Below are 19,881 nucleotides of genomic sequence, written 5' to 3'. Positions count from 1 at the left end.
GCCTGTGCTTGGAGAGGGACCCCGCCCCCCCATCTTCCCTTCCCCCGTGGGGTCCCAGCCCCCCATCTTCCCTCCCCCCGTGGGGTCCCAGCCTGTGCTTGGAGAGGGACCCCGGCCCCCCCATTTTCCCTTCCCCCATGGGGTCCCAGCCTGCGCTTGGAGAGGGACCCCGGCCCCCCATCTTCCCTTCCCCCGTGGGGTCCCAGCCCCCCATCTTCCCTTCCCCCATGGGGTCCGGGTCCCAGCCTGTGCTTGGAGAGGGACTCCACCCCCATGGGGTCCCAGCCTGCGCTTGGAGAGGGGCCCCAGCCCCCCATCTTTCCTTCCCTTCCTTCCCACCATGGGGTCCCAGCCTGCCCTTGGATGGGGCCTCGACCCCCCATCTTCCCTTCCCCCATAGGGCTTTGGCATGCCTCTTCCCTTCCCCCATGGGGTCCCAGCCTGTGCTTGGAGAGGGACCCCGCCCCCCCATCTTCCCTTCCCCCGTGGGGTCCCAGCCTGTGCTTGGAGAGGGACCCCGGCCCCCCCATCTTTCCTCCCCCCGTGGGGTCCCAGCCTGTGCTTGGAGAGGGACCCCGGCCCCCCCATCTTCCATTCCCCCATGGGGTCCCAGCCTGCGCTTGGAGAGGGGCCCCAGCCCCCCATCTTTCCTTCCCTTCCTTCCCACCATGGGGTCCCAGCCTGCCCTTGGATGGGGCCTTGACCCCCCATCTTCCCTTCCCCCATAGGGCTTTGGCATGCTTCTTCCCTCCCCTCGTGGGGTCCCAACCCTTCCAAGAGGGAGGTGAGCCCACCCCACAGTGGGCTGTCTGTGGCCCAGGGGTACAGCACTTATACACGGCTCCTGTCCCACTGCCGCTCTCTATCTGGCTGGAGTCAGTGCTGTCTCTCTGCTCGGGCTCCAGTGACCCCTTGTTCCCTAAAGTCTCAGCAGCTGGGGCCTGGCCCTTCACTTTGAGATCTGCCTGGGGGGTGGGGGGTGATCTCAGTATTTGCTCATCATCTTCCCTGGGTTTAGCCCCTGCTTTGCCCATTTGTGGTCGGATGGAGGCTGGGGGCGGGGGGGTTATGAGACCCTTGGATTGCATGTCTGTTCTCTAGCTCCATATCAGTCCTCTGCCGCCCCTCCCCAAGGTGCAGCCCCACCTGTGGTTATTTACTGCCAGGCCTGGCGCAGCCCACAGGCTGCGTGGGCCGTCTGAGGACACAGCGCCTGCTCGAGAAGAGGTGGGCACCGACTAATGTAGGCTGAAAACGCAGGGCCAGCTAGGTCTCCGAATTCACTCGGGCCCTGGTCCTTCGGCCTCTTAATGTTGTCAGAGGAGGACAGCTCCAGCAGGACAACAATGTGCGTCTGCCCCAGTGGACAAACTGTGGGACAGCTTGAGCTGGTGGCTTTGTGCTGCATGCTCCCTAGCTCGGCACCCAGACACACAAGCACGGGAGACCAGACCTGGTCTGAGCCAGTGCTGGGTTCTGTGTTTGCGGGAGGCCCACGGGTGAGCGGAGTGCCCTGAGCACTGCTGGCAGCGGGACCTCTCACCAGTGTGCCTGGCTGTGGAATCGGGGGCCTAGCTAGTCTGGGGCTCGGGACACGTCTGCAGCTGGTTAGAGTGGCAGAAAAGCATAGGCATGACAGGGGGCAGCTGGAGTGGCTGTCCCATCTTCCGCTCAGCTTGGGGCAAGCTGGAGCAGGAGCTGAAAAAGACGGTTACTCACCTTTGTAACTCTTGTTCTTCGAGATGTGTTCCTCATATCCAGTCCAGTGAGGTGTGTGCGCGCTGCGTGCACGTTCGTCAGAGATTTTTACCCCAGTAACACTCGGTGGGCCGGCAGGGCAACCCCTGGAGTGGCGCCACTATGGCGCCCGATATATACCCCAGCCACCCTTCAGTTCCTTCTTGCCGGCTACTCCGACAGTGGGGAAGGAGGGTGGGTGTGGAATGGATATGAGCAACACATCTCGAAGAACAACAGTTACAAAGGTGAGTAACCGTCTTTTCTTCTTCGAGTGCTTGCTCATATCCATTCCAGTTAGGTGATTCCCAAGCCTTACCTAGGCGGTGGGGTCGGAGTGAGACGTTGCGGAATGTAAGACCGCGGAGCCGAAGGCGGCATCGTCTCTGGACTGTTGGACCAATGCGTAGTGCGATGCAAAGGTGTGGACGGAAGATCAGGTGGCCGCGCGGCAGATTTCCTGTATGGGAACATGGGCCAAGAACGCGGCAGGTGAGGCTTGAGCCCGAGTAGAGTGGGCAGTGAGATGGCCAGTCGGAACATGAGCCAAGTCATAGCATGTCCGAATGCAGGATGTCACCCAAGAAGCAATCTGTTGGGAAGAGATTGCCATGCCCTTCATACGTTCTGCCACCGCTACAAATAGCTGAGGTGAACGTCGGAAGGGTCTGGGCCTCTCGATGTAAAACGCAAGAGCCCTGTGGACATCCAGAGTATGCAGATGCTGTTCCCATCGCGATGAGTGCGGCTTTGGAAAGAAGACTGGCAGGAAGATGTCCTGATTGACATGAAAGGAGGAGACGACCTTAGGGAGGAACGCCGGGTGTGGTCGCAGCTGTACCTTGTCCTTATGGAACACCATATATGGAGCATCCACAGTCAAAGCTCTAAGTTCCGAGACTTGTCTCGCCGAGGTGACAGCAACTAGGAACGCGGTCTTCCAGGACAGGTACAGCAGTGAGCATGTGGCTAAAGGCTCAAAGGGGGGCCCCATGAGCCTGGCCAAGACAAGGTTCAGGTCCCAGCAGTAAGAAGGAACTGAGGAGCGGTGGGGCCGGCAGGGGTATATATCGGGCGCCATAGCGGCGCCACTCCAGGGGTTGCCCTGCCGGCCCGCCGAGTGTTGCTAGGGTAAAAATCTCCGACAAACATGCACGCGGCGCGCGCACACCTAACTGGAATGGATATGAGCAAGCACTCGAAGAAGAACAGAAATATGGTTTCCTGAGCCAGGACTGTCTCTTAAAATAGATTCAGGTGGGGTTTCCTGAGCCTGCTGAATTATTGTATAGTTCTGTCATAAATAGTCTGTGCTTCAATACTCCTGTCTTGCCCAGCTGGCTTTGCTGGGAGCTCTCATGCCCCAGGTGGTCCCCGCTGCAAGAGGAGGGGCAGATTGTGGCTGTGGAAGGGAGTCTCTGCTGTCCCAGTTTCTGTTCCTCCATGGAGCTGCAGGTCTCTCTAGCAAGGGCCTCTGCGGAGGAGAGGGGGAGTGCTTCCAGGTCTCCCCTTGCACCTTGTGGGTTCCAGGGCGAGCCAGCTCTTCAGATGCTAGTAACTGTGGCAACAGAGTTGAAAGCGCCCCTCCCCCCATTAGAGCTGGTGAAAGTTACTGAATTCTTAGCCCTGCTGACTGATGTTTTCTCTCCCAAGAACAGGCTGTTGTGCTGTCCATCAGCGCACTGCCTCAAGCATGTTGTGATGGGACTTGGGGGTTCGGTCTCCTTGGCCTCTGCTGACTGCCTCACTGGGCCAGCTAGTGCCAATGTGCGAGTGCTTTCATAATGCAGACCCCACTAGGAGCAGGACTAGGCCACCCCACACCTGTGCCCAGAATGGGGGGACACAGTAGGGCTCAGGATGGCATTGCTGGAGGCTGATCCCAAGGGAAAGATTTGCTGTTTCCCAGCTCAGGTGGGCGTCACTCTCTTTGCAAGAAATGAATACAATCCTTTCTCATAATGTCTATGTTGCTACTGATTCTCGGTTGTAAATTGTAATTTCAGGAATCTGCGGCTTTACATTGTAGATGCCAGCTCTTGTGGCAGAGAGAGAGAAGGCAGTGGCTAGCTGAGCACCAAGCTCTGCAGAAGCAGGGTTCCTGGTCTGCTGGCCAGTTATCGTCCCCAGAGAGGCCCCCTGCTAAAGCCCATGACAGTGCTGCTCCCAAGCCTTGTACCTCTTTGGGACCACGGGGCAGGAGAAGGGGGGGTCACTCCTGGTACTCCATGCTAAGCCTTGTGCCTGGCTGATGGCATTTGGAACAGGAGCCCTGCAGAGTCTGGCGCTAAAACGGCACCTGAGTGATGTCAGTGGCTCTGGGGAATAGGGCTTGGGAGGCTGTGCGGGGGGGGTGTATGCAGGGGTAGGGGCAAAGAGAGGCCCTGCCGAGATCCTCTGGAGCGTTAGGGGTCTCAAGGCTCCTCTGGGGAGTGGCTGTTAACACTCTGTGGCACTAGGGGAAAGATTCCTCCCAGTGCCCAGCTAAGATACTTGGGTGGAGCGCTGTGGGTGACTTTCCCGCCTCATGCTATGCACAGAGGACACGGCTCTTGTGTCCCGTGGTTAGAACAGTTGTGCCATAGAGGATGAAGTACGTTGTTTGTGTGGGTTGGCAAACAGCAGTACAGTTGCTCCGGATAAGTGTGCCGGTGTTTAAACAAGCATTTGAAATATTTTGTGACATGCCATGTAACTGGTGCTGGTGCTTGGTAGCCGTGTCTGAGCGTATCTGTGGTTGACATGTCCATGCATGCTCTCTCATGTCGGGTTTTTAAGGGAATACACATGTATATATATTGCAGTCTGACACTAACCTAAATGATCCTTCCCACTGTGGATTGGTGCTTGTAAAGCATTCTTCTCTCCCAGATCTTGCAGCCTAGTGCAGTGTTGGGAAGGTTCAATTAGTTGCCCAAGGTTGCATATCAAGCTGGGAACAGGATGATGAGCCCACACTTGTAGCCACCTTCTCTAACTATGGGACAGCAGTTCCAGAAACAAACCATTTAGTTGCCTCCTTTGGTGGCCTTGTCCCTTGACACTTCTTGAGCGGGTCCCTGGGAGACCTTGAGAACTTTACTTTGGGAGAACGTTCCCCTGCCATCCCCACGGTGTCCATGTGCCAGGACCCTACTGCTCTGTGCGCCATGTGCACATTCCCCGTCTCAACACCATGGCTAGGTGTGTAGAGAGGGCGTATTAGCCCTGTGCCCGTCTGCTTCCCCTTGCCCCCTCACAGCATAGGGGTTTCCCAACCCTGAATTACCAGCCGCATGTTCCAGAGCAGACAGGCAGGCACTGCTGGCAAGCGGAGAGAGTGACTCGCCTTCCCTTGTTCGGCTCCCCCATCAGGGTCCTGCTGTGACTGGGCAGATGGCGTGACGGATGCTCCACTTGGGAGGAATAGCCCAACTGCTGCAGGATCAGTCCCGTCCCTGGGGCAGGCTGGCTCTAGAGGTGTTCTGTGCCTGGCAGGAGCCCACCCTCGCTCCTTCCCAGGGCCTTGTTTCTTCGTCACTGGGCTGTGCAGAATGACCCCAGTGTGTGTGAATGCTCCATTAGATCTGATGTGGGACTAGTATCGTAGCTGGCTGGTCGCAGGCCTTGCCACGGGCCCCTAAGGAGCATGCTGAGCAGTGTCTTTGCAGGGTGGGGGCTGCAGTGAAGGCACATGTGGAATGTAGTGGTTTTGCAAACACAGCCCATCCTCCCCATGCACAGTTGATGGAGCTCAGTTTGCTCAAGAGATGCACAGGGTCAGCGCCAGGTCCTGGTGCGTTGGTCCTGCCTACGGTACCCGTCCCTTGCCCCCTGGAAGTGCAGAAGGATGGGCTTTTCATTGCCCATTCCTCTCTTGGACACCATTCACCTTAGCGGCTGAAGGCTCCTTTTTCATTCCTACTGCGTAAATAATTGAAATCCACAGAATATGTCAAATTATACATGGCACTCAGCGAACGGGCACCAACAGATGCTGAAGACGTCCAACCATTCTTGCAGTCCCGTCTCTCCCTGTGCAAGGTGTTGCAGGGATGGGAAGGAGCACGGACTGTGGGAGGGAGGCTGACAGCTCCTCCAGTCTCAGCCCGTTCCTGCTGACGGGTTGCAGAGGGTGCTTGAGGTGAGCCGGTTTGGCAGGGAAACCTTCCCTGGCACTGTGAGGGTAAGTGTGAAATGCAAGTGCGCACAGTTGTTTTCTGTCCTAGGTGTTCCCAAGTTAAGCTCCCCGAGGCCCTGTGGACCAGCCTTGTTGCTTTAGGTGCTTGTCCCAGTCCAGAGCTGACTCTAGATACCAAGTGAACTCTCCTACCACGGTTTTAGTGTAAGGCTTAGACAATCCCAAACCCAGGAAACGGGCAGCATTTGAGACAGAGTTGGTGTTTCGCCAACCCTTCTCTCTGCTCTTGGCGTGTTACACCAGCTCAGCCCTGGGAGGAAATGTGCAAAGACCCTTCTTGCTGCTGGAAAGCCTTGGTATTGCAGCAGTACGGTTACTTGGGGCTTTTTCCCTTCCAGGCTGTGGGACAAGATCCAGTCACACTTCCCTGGTGCTGCAGTGGCTCGTGTTCTCATCCCTTCCGTCCTTCCCCCAACGTGTCACTGTTGGAGATGCTTTGCACTCTGCTGAGTCAGCTGGTGGAGCTGGGCTGGCCATTGGGCTGGTGAAGCTCTGTCTGTGGTGGTGTGTCTCCGGGATCTGACTCATCGCAGCACACGCTGCTACAAATGTACCTCGGGCTTTGCACAGTTTAGTTTCTTCTCATTGTTCCTCGGCAGTGGTGAGGCCCCAGGTGCTCTGGTCCTAGTGCAGACAGTCCAGTTCAGGGGCGTGGGGATGGGGACCCCTGGCTATAGTAAGAGGCTGCATAGGCTTTTTATAAGTCAAACCCTTTGACAATTGAAGTGCCTCCTCATCTGGGGAACTTCAGAGGCTGCTTTCTATTGCTGTGAATGAGCATCAGCCTTTTGCCTGGGACAGAGTCGTTACCAGAGTGAATAGCCTGGGTTAATCAGCTCCAAGAATGGGCTTTCCATTGTGCCCTGTGGAGATTCGCTAGTCTGCTGTGCTGAGGGATCCCGATTATGGCAGAGGAAGACTAAGAAGTCTTCTGCTAACCCAGTTCTAATGGTCGCAGGCCCCAGGCTGGCTTAGGTGCTGAGATGCTGCTTTAGAGACTAGGCAACATGTTTGGAATTCTGTGATCTCATTACCAGCAATGCCCTTTCTTCTTCTCCGTGTGTTTATCTCATCCCCTGGCCACTCTGCTTTGTGCAGAGACTCGCCAGGTTTCCTGAAGCACTTGTGAAATTTGCCAGCCATGACAAAGACTGGAAGAGGCAATTCTCCAGGGTCCTGAGGGTTAATGTCCTGTGATGCTGGGGGCGGGAAGCAGGCTCCAGGACTTCTCCCAGCTGCTGTTTTCTGGTGTTTTGAACTCAGAATCCCTAGCCCCTGGGTTGGGAAAAACGTGACTCTGAATGCAGGATGCATGGTGCTGCTCTTCCAAGCCCTCCCTCTTGAGTGCCCTTTGGACTGTCGCTGAAACGCCCCCAGGAAGGGGCTGGCTTGGTGGAGCTGGCAGCTCGGGGGTGGAGCCGGCAGAACTGTGTCTAAAATGCTGTGGCTTTATGTAAGAGGAAAAGCTGCTCTCTCCAGCGTCCAGGCTGGTTACCACAGTAATACCCGCTGACATTAAAAACCGGCTTAGTGCTGAGCCGTCCACGAGTGCGCTGCGGGAGCCTTGTTATGGAACCACAAGCAAGTGGAAGGAGGTGTCCGCTCCCAAAGGGGACACTGGTAAATCTAGCTCGCAAGGGACTAGCCTTTTAGATGTCACAGGACAGCTGACTGGCTGTGGTGAGAGGTGCTGTGTACAACATTTGGTGAACCCTGTGGCAGAGGAACACTTGCTTCCAATTCATGGAAGCTCCTGTCTGCTGATGTGTGCAGGAAGCCAGGAAAGCCAGCTGGCCTGTGTTTTCAATGTTTCCCTACCCCTAATAAGCTTAAGGGGGGGGGGGGGAGATGCTGTCCAAGCTATCCTGAGTGTATTGTGTCCTCTTAATGTGGCCTCCCCCAAGTTCCATTGCCTTTCCCTGCACCAGACCTGTCAAGAGCTGCCTATGTGGAGAATGCAGGGGTGTGTCTCCCCCAGGAGCTCACCTCTGGCATTGCTCCAGGTGGATTAAACAGAAGGCGAGTGTAGCATTTGCTTTGCTATTAGAAGGATTTGTCACTTGCTCTTACAGCCACACTCACGACCAGAGGAAAACCTTAGAGCCTGATTAATTTGGGATTACCGGGGAGAGGGCAAAGCTAATTTCAGATTGCAGTTAATTACAAGTGCAGCTGGACGGAAGAAATGTCCCTCTGTAAATCTAGGGCCAACACCCGCTCTGGTAACATAGCCTGGGTTGGCCAAGGAGTCAGGCGGGCACTGCCCTTCCCATGCTGCCTGCCCAGAACGGTGTCCATGCCTGTGGGGGACACCCTCGCCCTGCTGTGCTCAGGCATGCTGGAAATAGTGCAGACTGGTGGATACACAGGATGCAGGGGCTGATGTGTATCTAGGCAGGGTGCAGTTAGTTCCCTTCTGTAGCATTGTGGCATTTCACCTTTTCCAAGTGATGGTTTAAGGCTTTGTCTGTCTTGGGGGATCATCCGTTGTTGGTGGCTGTTGTAGCTGCCATGGTGCAAACTCCAAATGTGATGAGGAAAGTCACGACTTGCGCTGGAGGAGCCCTGCCAGAAGCTGGCTACCAGTGGCTCAATTGTGGCTAGTGCCAAGCATAGACAAAATCCAAGGGAGTTGATTTCGCTGCTATTCTGCCATGATTCCAGGCCACAGGCTGGGAATGTGAAAAATGCCTAAATGCTCCAGAGACTGACTGACTGGGGCCACTGTTGTATTAGTGGAAAACATGGGCCCAAGGGGAGCGGTGGTCACAGGACCCTGACACTATCCATTGATAAATAACGTTAAAACAAGTTTGGATTTGCTGTAAAGAGACCGTGGCCTGCTTAGTGCCATGGCAAACACATGACCTCCTGTTAGAGATGCAGAAAAGAAGGAAAAATCGTTAAAGCCTTTGAAACATAAGATGTGAAACAAGACTGTTGTAACATCCTTTTTCCTTTAGCTAGAGAATAGAAGGAAAAACCCCTCATCGGACAGTCTGTTAGTCTGATCCCGGTTCCTAAAAAGCAGAACAAAACAAATGCCCATACCCAGCAAAGAGAGAGAGTGCAGCTTCTGGCTCTGGGGCTGACTTTTCCTTGAAACCTCGCTGCTGGAAAACGCGGGCCCAACACACAGTCTGACCAACCGTCCCGAGACCTGGCAACTTGTACCAGCATCAGGCTGGCTAGCGCACGGCCTTTAGCTGCTGCTGGCCACAGGCTCACAGCAATGTCGCAAGATACTACGGGCGTGGCCGGATGAGCCAGGCTCCTGTTAGGCAGAAGGAAAAAGGAGAGGGATAGGGACGAGAAGAAATAACGCGGGAAAGTAAAGGGCACATTTATTGGGTGTACGGGGGAGACAGTCTCACCTCCCAGTGGGTGGTAGGGATATAGCCAGAGCTGGGGAGGTGATGCTGTCATTGGATCCGTTTTTGGCCCCATCTGGTCAGGATTAGGCTGGAGAAGGTTTCGGGTCTCAGGAGAGACTGAGGGTGGCTGCCATAATGGTGGAGCTTACTCCTCTGTCTCTTGCCTTTCAGCCAGTCAGTTTAGTGGTAGCCAGCTTTCCCCCCAGAGAAAGGCAGGGATGGGTGGAATAGTCCATTTCCTCATTATTTGTCTACCAGTAAGACCTACTTTCCAATTCAGCAATTTTGGTTCATTGACTTCTGCTCTTACGCGGTTCTTGTTTACCAGGCATGATTTTCACACAGTCCTTCAGTTTGGAGGCCTTTTGGTTTAGACTAATTCCATTTTTCTGTCTTCCTTTTGCACTGTTTCCCATCTTCATTTATTGTTAGAGGTCGCGGTGACAGCTGATGAATGTTTACTCACTTCTTACGGTTAAGTTCCCAGGCAGGGTAAAATCGTCGGTCTAATTATGACACTGCTGTGGAGTTGGTTTGCCGAACAGTGCCTGAGTCCAATCCATGAACCCCCCTCGGCAAGAGGGGCTCTAGGGAATGGACAGGCGAACTCACGTCTCCGCCTGCCTGGTCTCTGCTGACAGGTTTATGGTCAGTTTAACAAACATAACTTGCCCAGGATGAACCGGTTGCGCTGACTGACTGGAGCCCTGAAGGACACTTGGAAGGTTGTCCGACTCTTCAGTTTAGTAAAATGGATTCTCTGTGGTGTTAGTAGAATATCATCATCTCTGTTCTTGTGTCACGTTGGAGGCTGTTCGGGCTGCTTCTCCACTGTCTTTTGCAGCAACTCTTCTGGCAAACCTGGTCGCTGACAGTGGTGGTGGTAGGGGACAGTTGTATTTCCAACATGATGAGTTGCTTGAGTTGCTTTCATACGGTTCGTTTTTTATTAATCTATCTTTCCTCCCCAATAAGCTATGTCTGTGTAAGGGGCTTGTGGTCTAGCGTGGCTTGGCAGCGTCTTCCTGGGAGAGGTGATTTGATCTCTAGAGAGCCTGTAACAGAGGCCCATCTGCATGCTGGTGGGCAGCTAATACAGGGAGGTGGCGTTGGGCCAGTCTAACCATTGGCAGTGAAGGTTAGTTTGTCAGAGAGGCCCTTTTGCTGTGGCTGGGGCACTGTGGGAGAGCCCTTGGAGGGCTGCTATACCTTGCTTGGCATAGCATGAGCCTGAAGTCTATCCACAACATCCTCAGCCACAGCAGTAGTGACGCACTGTGGGGCCCTTCAGATTTACCCTCGGGAAGCCGAGCAGTCAGTAGGGCTCGGAGTGCAACTGGGGCATGAATGAGGGACTCCTGGGTTGAGATGTAGGGTTGGTTAGTCGCTGTTTCTCTAGTGAGGATGAGCCCTAAGCGGTAGCAAAGGGCAGTGCTTGCAGCTTTGCTCTCTTGGGACTCCTCGGCCACAGGGACAGAAGAGACGATGAGGAAGGGGCCCCGGGTGGGGCTGTGGTGTCTGGGTGGTTGGGGCTCTCTCCTGCAGGTTCTTTGCACTAGTAATTCAGGGCTCATCTGTTCTCTAGCCTGGAAGACTCCAAGGAAACTGGCAGGACTAAAACATTACAGGTCTCAAGCTATGAATTCAGGGGAAGGGATTCTTATTCCTAGAGTTTTAAACTTTAACAAATATTGAACATACCATCGAAATGTGTGTGTGGCTTGGCTACACAGTGTGTAATGTTAGTGCGCACGAGCGTGTCTCCCCCACAAAACCTCCCCTAGGCACGGTTCACCCCACCTGCTGTGTACTAGCGCCCTGCCTGGCCAAGGCCTTGCTGCTGAAATGATTGGACTAGAAATGCCACAATCCACGTTTCTGTGGCCTCCATTGAAACCAGCATAGATGGGATTGGCATGTCCTGATGTGTCCACAGTCCACAGCTGTAAGGCCGACGGAGCCTTTTGCAGAGGTTGGAAGTGGGGGCTCTTGGGCTGTAGAAGGGCTGAGAACCCCAGAGAGGACTGAGTGCTGCAGGAACTTTGGTAGAAGTGCAGGCCCAAGAGGGCAGTCAAGCAGGTAATGCCACGAAACATGCAGCCACAGCAAGCCTGCAGGAGCTGCTCTGCTCTGGTGGAGCCTGGGGAAGGATTTGGTCCCCCTGGAAAACCATGATGCCGCCTCCTTACTGTGGTGCTAGCTAGGACACATCACTGATTCCCCTTCCTCTCAACAGCCTCCTTGAGCAGGTGACCTCCATCCCCTTTCCCCCTCAGTTACTCTTCCCTCACACTGCCCTCCCCATGTGGAACTGAGACACGCCCCTCCCTGGGCTGCTGTGGGCCTGGGGTGGGGCAGAGGGCATGAGATAACAATACAGGGCAGTGTTTGGGCACTTACAAGACAATGCACTCGGGCAGCCTAGCCCAGAACAAGAGGCGTTGGGACCATGTGGGACTCGCTGTTTTGCACTATGCTTTGTTAGGATCCTGCTTCTTGGTCTCCCCTGCCCTCTTCTCTAGGGGGTTTTAATGTTGCTGCACCTGGTGAGTCTTCTTTCTTCTTCCTTTTGCTGCATGGCTCTGGATGCCAGGAATAATGCCCCGGTGCTGTCACCCCCTTCCTGCAGAGGGGTATTCTGGGCTGGGGAGACAGAAGGTGCCTTTCCCAGTGTCAACAGCCTGCATGTTCAGTGTGTCTGGGCTGTGTTTGCCCTCCTCCTCCTGAGAATCTCCAATCTGATAATCTCCTAATCGCCAGCTCCTAGGAGTTCAGCGTCAGTGTCTGCGTCTTACACCTGGCTTACCTCTCGGGAGCAGGTTTCAAAATAGCCTCTGACCTGGTTTCTTAAAGCATGTTAGGAAACAGCCATGTGCTACCCAGGGAGTTCTTGCCTCTTCTGCTGGCAAGCCTTGCTCACCCCAGGTGAGTACTGCTGCCTCCCTTGTCTGTATGGCCAAGGGCCCTTCTCAGATTCTAAGATGTTCCTCCTTTTGGCACTCTGCTTCCCCTCCCCCAGCCCTGGACAATTAAAGGCTTAGAATAAAATCTGCCAAAGCTGAGCTCAGATGCTCTGATGATGAGATGCCTATAAATAAGTGTTGGTGGGGCTAGAGGACTTTCCTTTTACCCTCATGGAGGGTGCTGTAAATTCATGGGGCTGGAGGCCCCTGATCTTAAGGGGGAGGTTGCAGGGAGCATTCTCCCCTCCCCCCAATCCCCCATTAATTTCTTGAAGCTGCCCCAATAAAGCTCCCGAAGTCCAGTTTGGCCTTTCAGCGGGCTGGGAATAGAGGCGGTCTGCCAGTGTGCTCTGGTGAACTGCAAGGCTTTATGGGGGAATTACATCCGTTTGGCTGACCTTGAGGTCCCAGGTTGATTCTCTGCTCTCCCTGATTATTGGCACTGAAAGCTGTGTAATCCCATCCCTCTCCCATTGCAGAGCTGGCCCGCCAAGAAGCAGTGTGTGGTGGAGGAAATGCTCTCACCAGCACAGTAGGCTGCACAGGGGAGCCGGGGTCTTTCAGGCTAACTTATGGCACGCATTTGACTAAAATGAGTAGTTACTAAAGGAACAAATTTCGTAGAGGATGTAGAAAAGATGGTTACTCACCTTTGTAATTGTTGTTCTTCGAGATGTGTTGCTCATATCCATTCCAGTTAGGTGTGCGTGCGCCGTTTGCACATTTGTCGGAAGATTTTTGCCCTACCAACACTCGGTGGGTTGGCAGGGTGCCCCCTGGAGTGGTGCCACCATGGCGCCGGATATATACCCCAGCCGACCCGGCCACCCTTCAGTTCCTTCTTGCCGGCTACTCCGACAGTGGGGAAGGAGGGCGGGTGTGGAATGGATATGAGCAACACATCTCGAAGAACAACAGTTACAAAGGTGAGTAACCGTCTTTTCTTCTTCGAGTGCTTGTTCATATCCATTCCAGTTAGGTGATTCCCAAGCCGTACCTAGGCGGTGGGGTTGGAGTGAGACGCTGCGGAATGTAAGACCGCTGAGCCGAAGGCGGCATCGTCTCTGGACTGCTGGACCAATGCGTAGTGTGATGCAAAGGAGTGGATGGAAGACCAGGTAGCCGTGCGACATATTTCCTGGTGAGGAACATGAGCCAGGAAAGCGGCAGACGAGGCTTGAGCCCGAGTAGAATGGGCGGTGAGATGGCCAGTCGGAACATGAGCCAAGTCATAGCATGTCTGGATACAGGATGTCACCCAAGATGAAATCCATTGGGAAGAGACTGGCATGCCCTTCATGCGTTCTGCGACAGCTACAAAGAGCTGAGGTGAACGTCGGAAGGGTTTGGTCCTCTCGATATAAAAGGCGAGAGCCCTGCAGATATCCAAAGTATGCAGCTGTTGTTCCCAACGCGATGAGTGCGGCTTCAGGAAAAAGTCTGGTAGGAAGATGTCTTGATTAACGTGGAAGGCAGAGACCACCTTAGCGAGGAATGCCGGGTGCGGTCGCAGCTGTACCCTGTCCTTGTGGAATACCGTATATGGGGGATCCGCAGTCAAAGCTCGAAGTTCCGAGACTCGTCTAGCCGAGGTGATAGCAACGAGGAAGGCTGTCTTCCAGGAGAGGTACAGCAGCGAGCATGTGGGTAAAGGCCCAAAGGAGGGACCCATAAGCCTAGCTAACACCAGGTTTAGATCCCAGGTAGGGGTCGGTCAGGCGCTTGACCTGAGGGTACAGCCGCTCCAAGCCTTTGAGGAATCTGGAAACTATGGGGTGAGAAAAGATTGAATTGCCAGTGTCCCCAGGGTGGAAGGCGGAAATAGCTGCAAGATGCACCCTTATAGATGAGATCGCCAGACCCTGCTCCTTGAGGGACCCTAAATAGCCCAAGATAATGAGGACCGATACACCTTCGGGGATAAAGTTACGCTGAGCGCACCAGTGGGAGAAGCGCTTCCACTTGGCGAGATATGTCGTCCGCATGGAAGGCTTTCTGCTTCCCAGCAGCATCTGTTGTACTGAGGGGAACAATGCAACTCAGGTTGACTCAACCAGACAGCAGCCATGCTGTCAGATGAAGGGACTGCAAGTCCGGGTGGTGAAGCCTGCCGAAGTCCTGTGTTATGAGGTCCGGACAGAGTGGCAGGGGGATCGGGTCTGCCATAGAGAGGTTGAGCAACAGGGTGTACCAATGCTGTCTCGGCCATGCCAGAGCGATCAGGATTAGTTGAGCTCTGTCCCTGCGGAGCTTGAGTAGGACTCTGTGGATGAGAGGAAAGAGTGGGAAGGCATAAAATAGGTGCCCCTTCCACGGAATTAGGAATGCGTCCGAGAGGGAGCCCGGGAAGTGACCTTGCAGGGAGCAGAACACCTGGCATTTCCTGTTCTCTCGGGAGGCAAAGAGGTCTATGTGGGGAAACCGCCACTTCCGGAAGACAGAATGGAGAATGTCCGGATGGATGGACCACTCGTGAGATAGGAAGGATCTGCTGAGGTGATCTGCCAGAGTGTTCCAGACTCCTGGGAGAAAGGATGCTACCAGGTCTATTGAGTGGGCTATGCAAAAGTCCCATAGTTGTATCGCCTCTTGACAAAGGGGGGAGGATCACGTCCCTCCCTGCTTGTTTATGTAATACATGGCCGTTGTGTTGTCTGTGAACACTGCAACACAGTGACCCTGTAGATGGCGCTGGAATGCTTGGCACGCCAGTCGGACTGCTCTCAGTTCTCGGACATTTATGTGTAACGCCAACTCCCGAGACGACCAAAGGCCTTGAGTGCAAAGGTGCCCTAGGTGAGCACCCCAGCTGAGAGATGACGCGTCCGTTGTTAGGGACGCGGAAGGCTGTGGTGGATGGAAGGACAGACCTGCACACACCAGGGATGGCGTCAGCCACCAGTCCAGGGAGCCGAGGATGCTTGGTGGAATTGTGAGTACAGTATCTATGGCGTCTCTGCCTGGACGGTAGGCTGAGGTGAGCCAATTCTGAAGGGGACGCATGCGCAGTCTGGTGTGCTTTGTCACGAAGGTGCATGCAGCCATGTGACTGAGGAGGCCAAGGCAGGTGCGAGCTGAGGTTCTCGGAAAGCTTTGAAGTCTTTGTATAAGTGAGACTATTGCCTGAAAACGAGGTAGAGGCAAACTGGCCGTTGCAAGATTGGAGTCCAGAGTGGCCCCGATGAACTCTATCCTTTGCATAGGCACTAGAGTAGATTTTTCCAAACTGATTATCAGGCCTAGACGCGTGAATAGGTTCTTGATGATGCTCACATGACTGGTGACTTGTGCCTCGGAGGTCCCTCGAATAAGCCAGTCATCGAGGTATGGGAAGACATGTATTCGACGACGACGGAGGGAGGAGGCGACTACCGCCATATACTTTGTTAATACCCGAGGGGCTGTGGAGAGGCCAAAGGGAAGGACCATAAAATGATAGTGTTGATGATTCACCACAAAGCGTAGATACCATCTGTGTGGAGGGTAAATTGCAATGTGGAAATACGCGTCCTTCATATCGACAGCGGCGTACCAATCTCCGGGATACAGGGAAGGGATGATGGTCCCCAGGGATACCATGCAAAACTTGAACTTTTTCATGAATTTGTTCAGTCCTTGCAGATCTAGGGTAGGCTGGAGGCCTCCTTTTTTTGCTTTGGGGATTAGGAAATATTGGGAATAAAACCTCTTGGCCCTTAATTCCTTCGGTACCTTCTCTATAGCTCCCATTGTAAGGAGCCTCCAAACCTCTTGCAGGAGGAGTTGCTTGTGAGAGGGGTCCCTGAAGAGGGATGAGGAGGGGGGTTGAGAGGGAGGGGGTGAAATAAACTGAAGATGGTATCCAAACTCCACCGTGCTTAGGACCCAAAGATCCAAGGTTAATTGGGACCACGTAGGGAGGAACGGGGAAAGGCGGCTGTAAAACTGAAAAGGATCCTGGGAGACAATTGGTACACTGCTCTCGGGCACACCCTCAAAAGTTTGATTTGGGTCCCGCTGTTGGCTTGGTGGGACCGGAATTGTTACCCCCTTGAGGTCCAGACTAATGTCTGTGGTTGGTACGACCTCGCCTTCTGGTAAAGTCTTGTCTTGGCCTAGGCGGGGAGTAAGGGCGCTGAGGTTGGGAGCGGAAGGATCTTCTTTGAGTCTGTGGCGTATAAATTCCGAGCGAACGCATAATTACACGATTGTCTTTCAGACTCTGTAGCCTACGGTCCGTCTTCTGTGAGAATAGACCCTGGCCATCAAATGGTAAGTCTTGTATAGTGGCTGAAGCTCAGGTGGCAGGCGTGACACCTGCAGCCATGATATACGCCATATGGCGATTCCAGAGGCGACCATTCTAGCTGCCAAATCGGCGGCGTCTAGCGAGGCCTGTAGGGAGGTCCGCGCTACTTTCTTTCCTTCCTCCAAGAGTGCTGTAAATTCCTGGCAGGAATCTCGTGGGACCAGCTCAATGAATTTCCCTACCGTCTCCCAGGTGTTGTAATTATATCTGCTCAGCAAGGCTTGTTGGTTCACTACCCTGAGTTGGAGGTCTCCTGCGGAATAGATTTTTCGTCCCAACAAATCCATTCGCCTAGCCTCCCTTGATTTAGGTGCAGGGGCTTGTTGGCCGTGGCGCTCCAGCTCATTGACAAACTGTACAACCAATGAACAGAGAGGGGGGTGCACATATAAGTACTCATACCCCTTGGAGGGCACCATGTATTTCCGTTCGACCCCTCTGGCTGTGGGCGGGATAGATGCTGGGGATTGCCAGATGGTGTCTGCCTTAGCCTGGATTGAACGAATGAACGGCAGGGCCACTCTGGTTGGTTCCTCCGCCGACAATATACTTATCACCGGGTCCTCCACCTCTGGAACTTCCTCTGCTGGCAAGCTGATATTCTGGGCAACACGCCGCAGGAGGTCCTGGTGTGACCTGAGGTCAATTGGAGGCCGGCCCGACGATGATGTCCCCGCTACCGCTTCATCCGGAGAAGAGGAGGATGAAAGTCCCGGGACGAGTGGGTCCTGTACTGACTCTTGACCCTGGGGGGACCTCCGGAGCCGGAAGATCATGGGGGTTAGGTGCGGGGACAGGAGCTTCCTCTGTACCAGCAGGGGGAGGTCGGCTGACAATGGCCTCTGGCACGCGGTGTTCTGAAGGAACGAAGTGTGATGTCACAGCAGGTTCACCTTGGGCTTGGTGATAAGCCCAAGGCATCCAATAGGACCACTGATGAGGTCCCTGGTCCAGGCCATGGGTTCCTTGGGCGAACCTGCTGTGAGTATCCGAATCCCCATAGGAAGCACTGTCCGCATGGGATGATACGGATGGATGACGAGAAGGCCACGGAGAAGCTGAGACCGTTTGGGGAGGGTCTCTGCGGCTAGTCGATCCGTCTCCACACGGCACCAGAGAACGGTACCAGGAGTCGTACCGGTACCAAGAGTGAGACCGGGACCTGCGACCGGCATGGTGCCAGGAGGTCAACCGGTTCCTCGAATCCCTGCATCGAGATCGGCTGCGAGAGGTACGGTGCCGCGAGCGGTGCCGGGACCTGGATCAGTGCCGAGAGTATCGGGTCGGTGAACAGGATCTCGAACGGTGCCGTGAGTATGACCGGTACCTAGATGGAGAGCGGTACTGGGACTGTGAGCGGCGTCGGGACCAGGATCGATGACGGGACCGAGAGTGTCTGCGGGATCTGGATCATGACCGGCAACATTCGGTGGTGCCTGGCGAGGATGGTCTCAGCAGGGCGGGCTTGCCTAATGATTGAACAACCCGCACCAGCAGTGCCGGGGGTTGAGGCAGCTCGGGCTCCATCAAGGCAATCAACTCCCTTGCTGTAGAGAATGTCTCCGGCGTGGAGGGCATGATAAGCTCAACTGCGGCGTGTGCCGGGGAGCTGGTAGGCACCGGACTCGACGGCTCTTGCGAGACCGGAATCAACGGCGCAGAAGACGTCGGTGCCGCGGCAGTTGACGGTGCCGGGTGGTCCGACTTAGTTAGGCACTCTAACTGCGGCGTAGGCACGGGAGCTGCAGGAGTCTTATGCTTCTTGATCCTTGGGGAGAGAGAGCGGTGCCGGGCAGGAGCCTGGGCCGGTGATGGCTGGTGTCAGGGAGCCTTCACGCTGCCCATGCGCTCCGGTGCGGCAGTCGGTGCCGAAGAAGGAGGAGTTAGAGCTGCCTCCATCAGGAGCTGCTTGAGCCAAATGTCCTGCTCCTTTTTCGTCCAGGGCTTGAAGGCCTTGCAGATGCGGCACTTGTCTGCGAGGTGGGATTCGCCCAAGCTCTTGAGACAGGAGTCATGAGGGTCTCCTGTGGGTATCGGCCTATGACAGGCCGAGCACGGTTTGAAGCCCGGTGAACTGGGCATGGTCCCCGGTACCGGGTGAGGGGAAGGGGATAATCCCCAATCCCTCTTAACTATATACAATAACTACTACAAAGAACTAATAAAACTAACTAGAAATATAGAATATTGAACTATATACACAATAACAATTAGAAATGAGCAAATAGCTAGGGAGGTGGAGATCAGCTAAGCCGCGCTCCACTGTTCCAACGACTGACACGGGCGGTAAGAAGGAACTGAGGGGCGGATGGGTCGGCAGGGGTATATATCCGGCGCCATAGTGGTGCCACTCCAGGAGGCGCCCTGCCGACCCACCGAGTGTTGCTAGGGTAAAAATTTTCTGACGAATATGCACGTGGCGCACGCAAACCTAACTTAACTGGAATGGATATGAGCAAGCACTCGAAGTGCCCTTGTCAGGGCTCTTAGCGTGTCTCTTGAAATGAGAACAGGAGCAAGGTTACCATTGCCCAGGGGAGGTGAGGACAGGCAGTGCTAGTGTAGCTGCATGTACTAACTTAGGGTTAGAAGGAAGCTGTGCCTGGCTGTGGCCGTGAGACAAGTGCATTCTGGTGGGGATGAGGCTGCCCCTCTGATGAGACCAAGTGGGAACGGGCAGCATTCTCAAGCAGATGCTCCAGTCACCTGCTTACAGGGCTGGCTTTAAGCCAATTCACCCGATTCCTCTGAATCGGGCCCCGCGTCTAAGGGGGCCCCACTGTGGGGGTCTTTGGTGGCATTTCAGCAGCAGGGGGTCGTTTGGTGCCGTGGAAAACCCAGAGGGGACCCCCACCGCCAGAGTGCTGCCGAAGCCCCAGACTGCTGCAGAGTATTCCAATTGGGCCCAGGGTCATAAACCCGGCCCTGCCTGCTTATCTCTCTTTTTTCCTGCTTTTTGCTTCTGCCATGGGGTCCTTTCATCCAAGCCCCATCCCTGGAGTTCCCATCCTCAGCTCACCCATGGGAGAGGGTCATTCAAGTTTAGGCTGCCCTGAAGGTGGTTTGTAGGACTTTTACCCATCTCACTGACAGTATGGGTCTCTCTATGTAAAGCGCTTGGAATGCCCTTACATTTGATCAGTGCTTCTCCACCTGGCCGACTGAGCTCCCTCCAGAGCCAGGCGCACCCTCTGGGGCTCTACGGCTTCTGTAGCGCCAGTCACTGGGATGTGCAGACATGCCAGGTAGCCTGTCCTCTGTGCAATGTCCCAAGCCATCTTCTTTTCTGTACCTGCAACCTGGGTGTGTGTGATGATGGTGGCCCTGCTCAGCGGGTAG

General features: G+C 54.7%; 1 protein-coding gene across 5 annotated transcripts in view; it reads left to right on the top strand.

Moving 5' to 3' along the window:
• The window catches only part of UNC119 (unc-119 lipid binding chaperone), a 48,202-nt gene that overhangs the window by 4,852 nt on the left and 23,469 nt on the right, over positions 1-19,881 (top strand). Inside the window, exon 1 of one of the 5 annotated variants that reach the window (XM_030536378.1) lies at positions 776-1,227. The exons of the other annotated variants lie outside the window; for them this stretch is intronic. The gene's annotated coding sequence lies outside the window, so the exon portion shown is untranslated. Of the gene's footprint in view, positions 1-775; positions 1,228-19,881 lie in introns of those variants that run through there. 5 annotated transcript variants of the gene reach the window in all.

This window comes from Gopherus evgoodei, chromosome 17 (assembly GCF_007399415.2).
Source record: "Gopherus evgoodei ecotype Sinaloan lineage chromosome 17, rGopEvg1_v1.p, whole genome shotgun sequence".
In the NCBI taxonomy this organism is placed as follows: Eukaryota; Metazoa; Chordata; order Testudines; family Testudinidae; genus Gopherus; species Gopherus evgoodei.
Note: the sequence above shows the minus strand (reverse complement) of the source record. Positions and strands in the feature narration are given on the sequence as shown.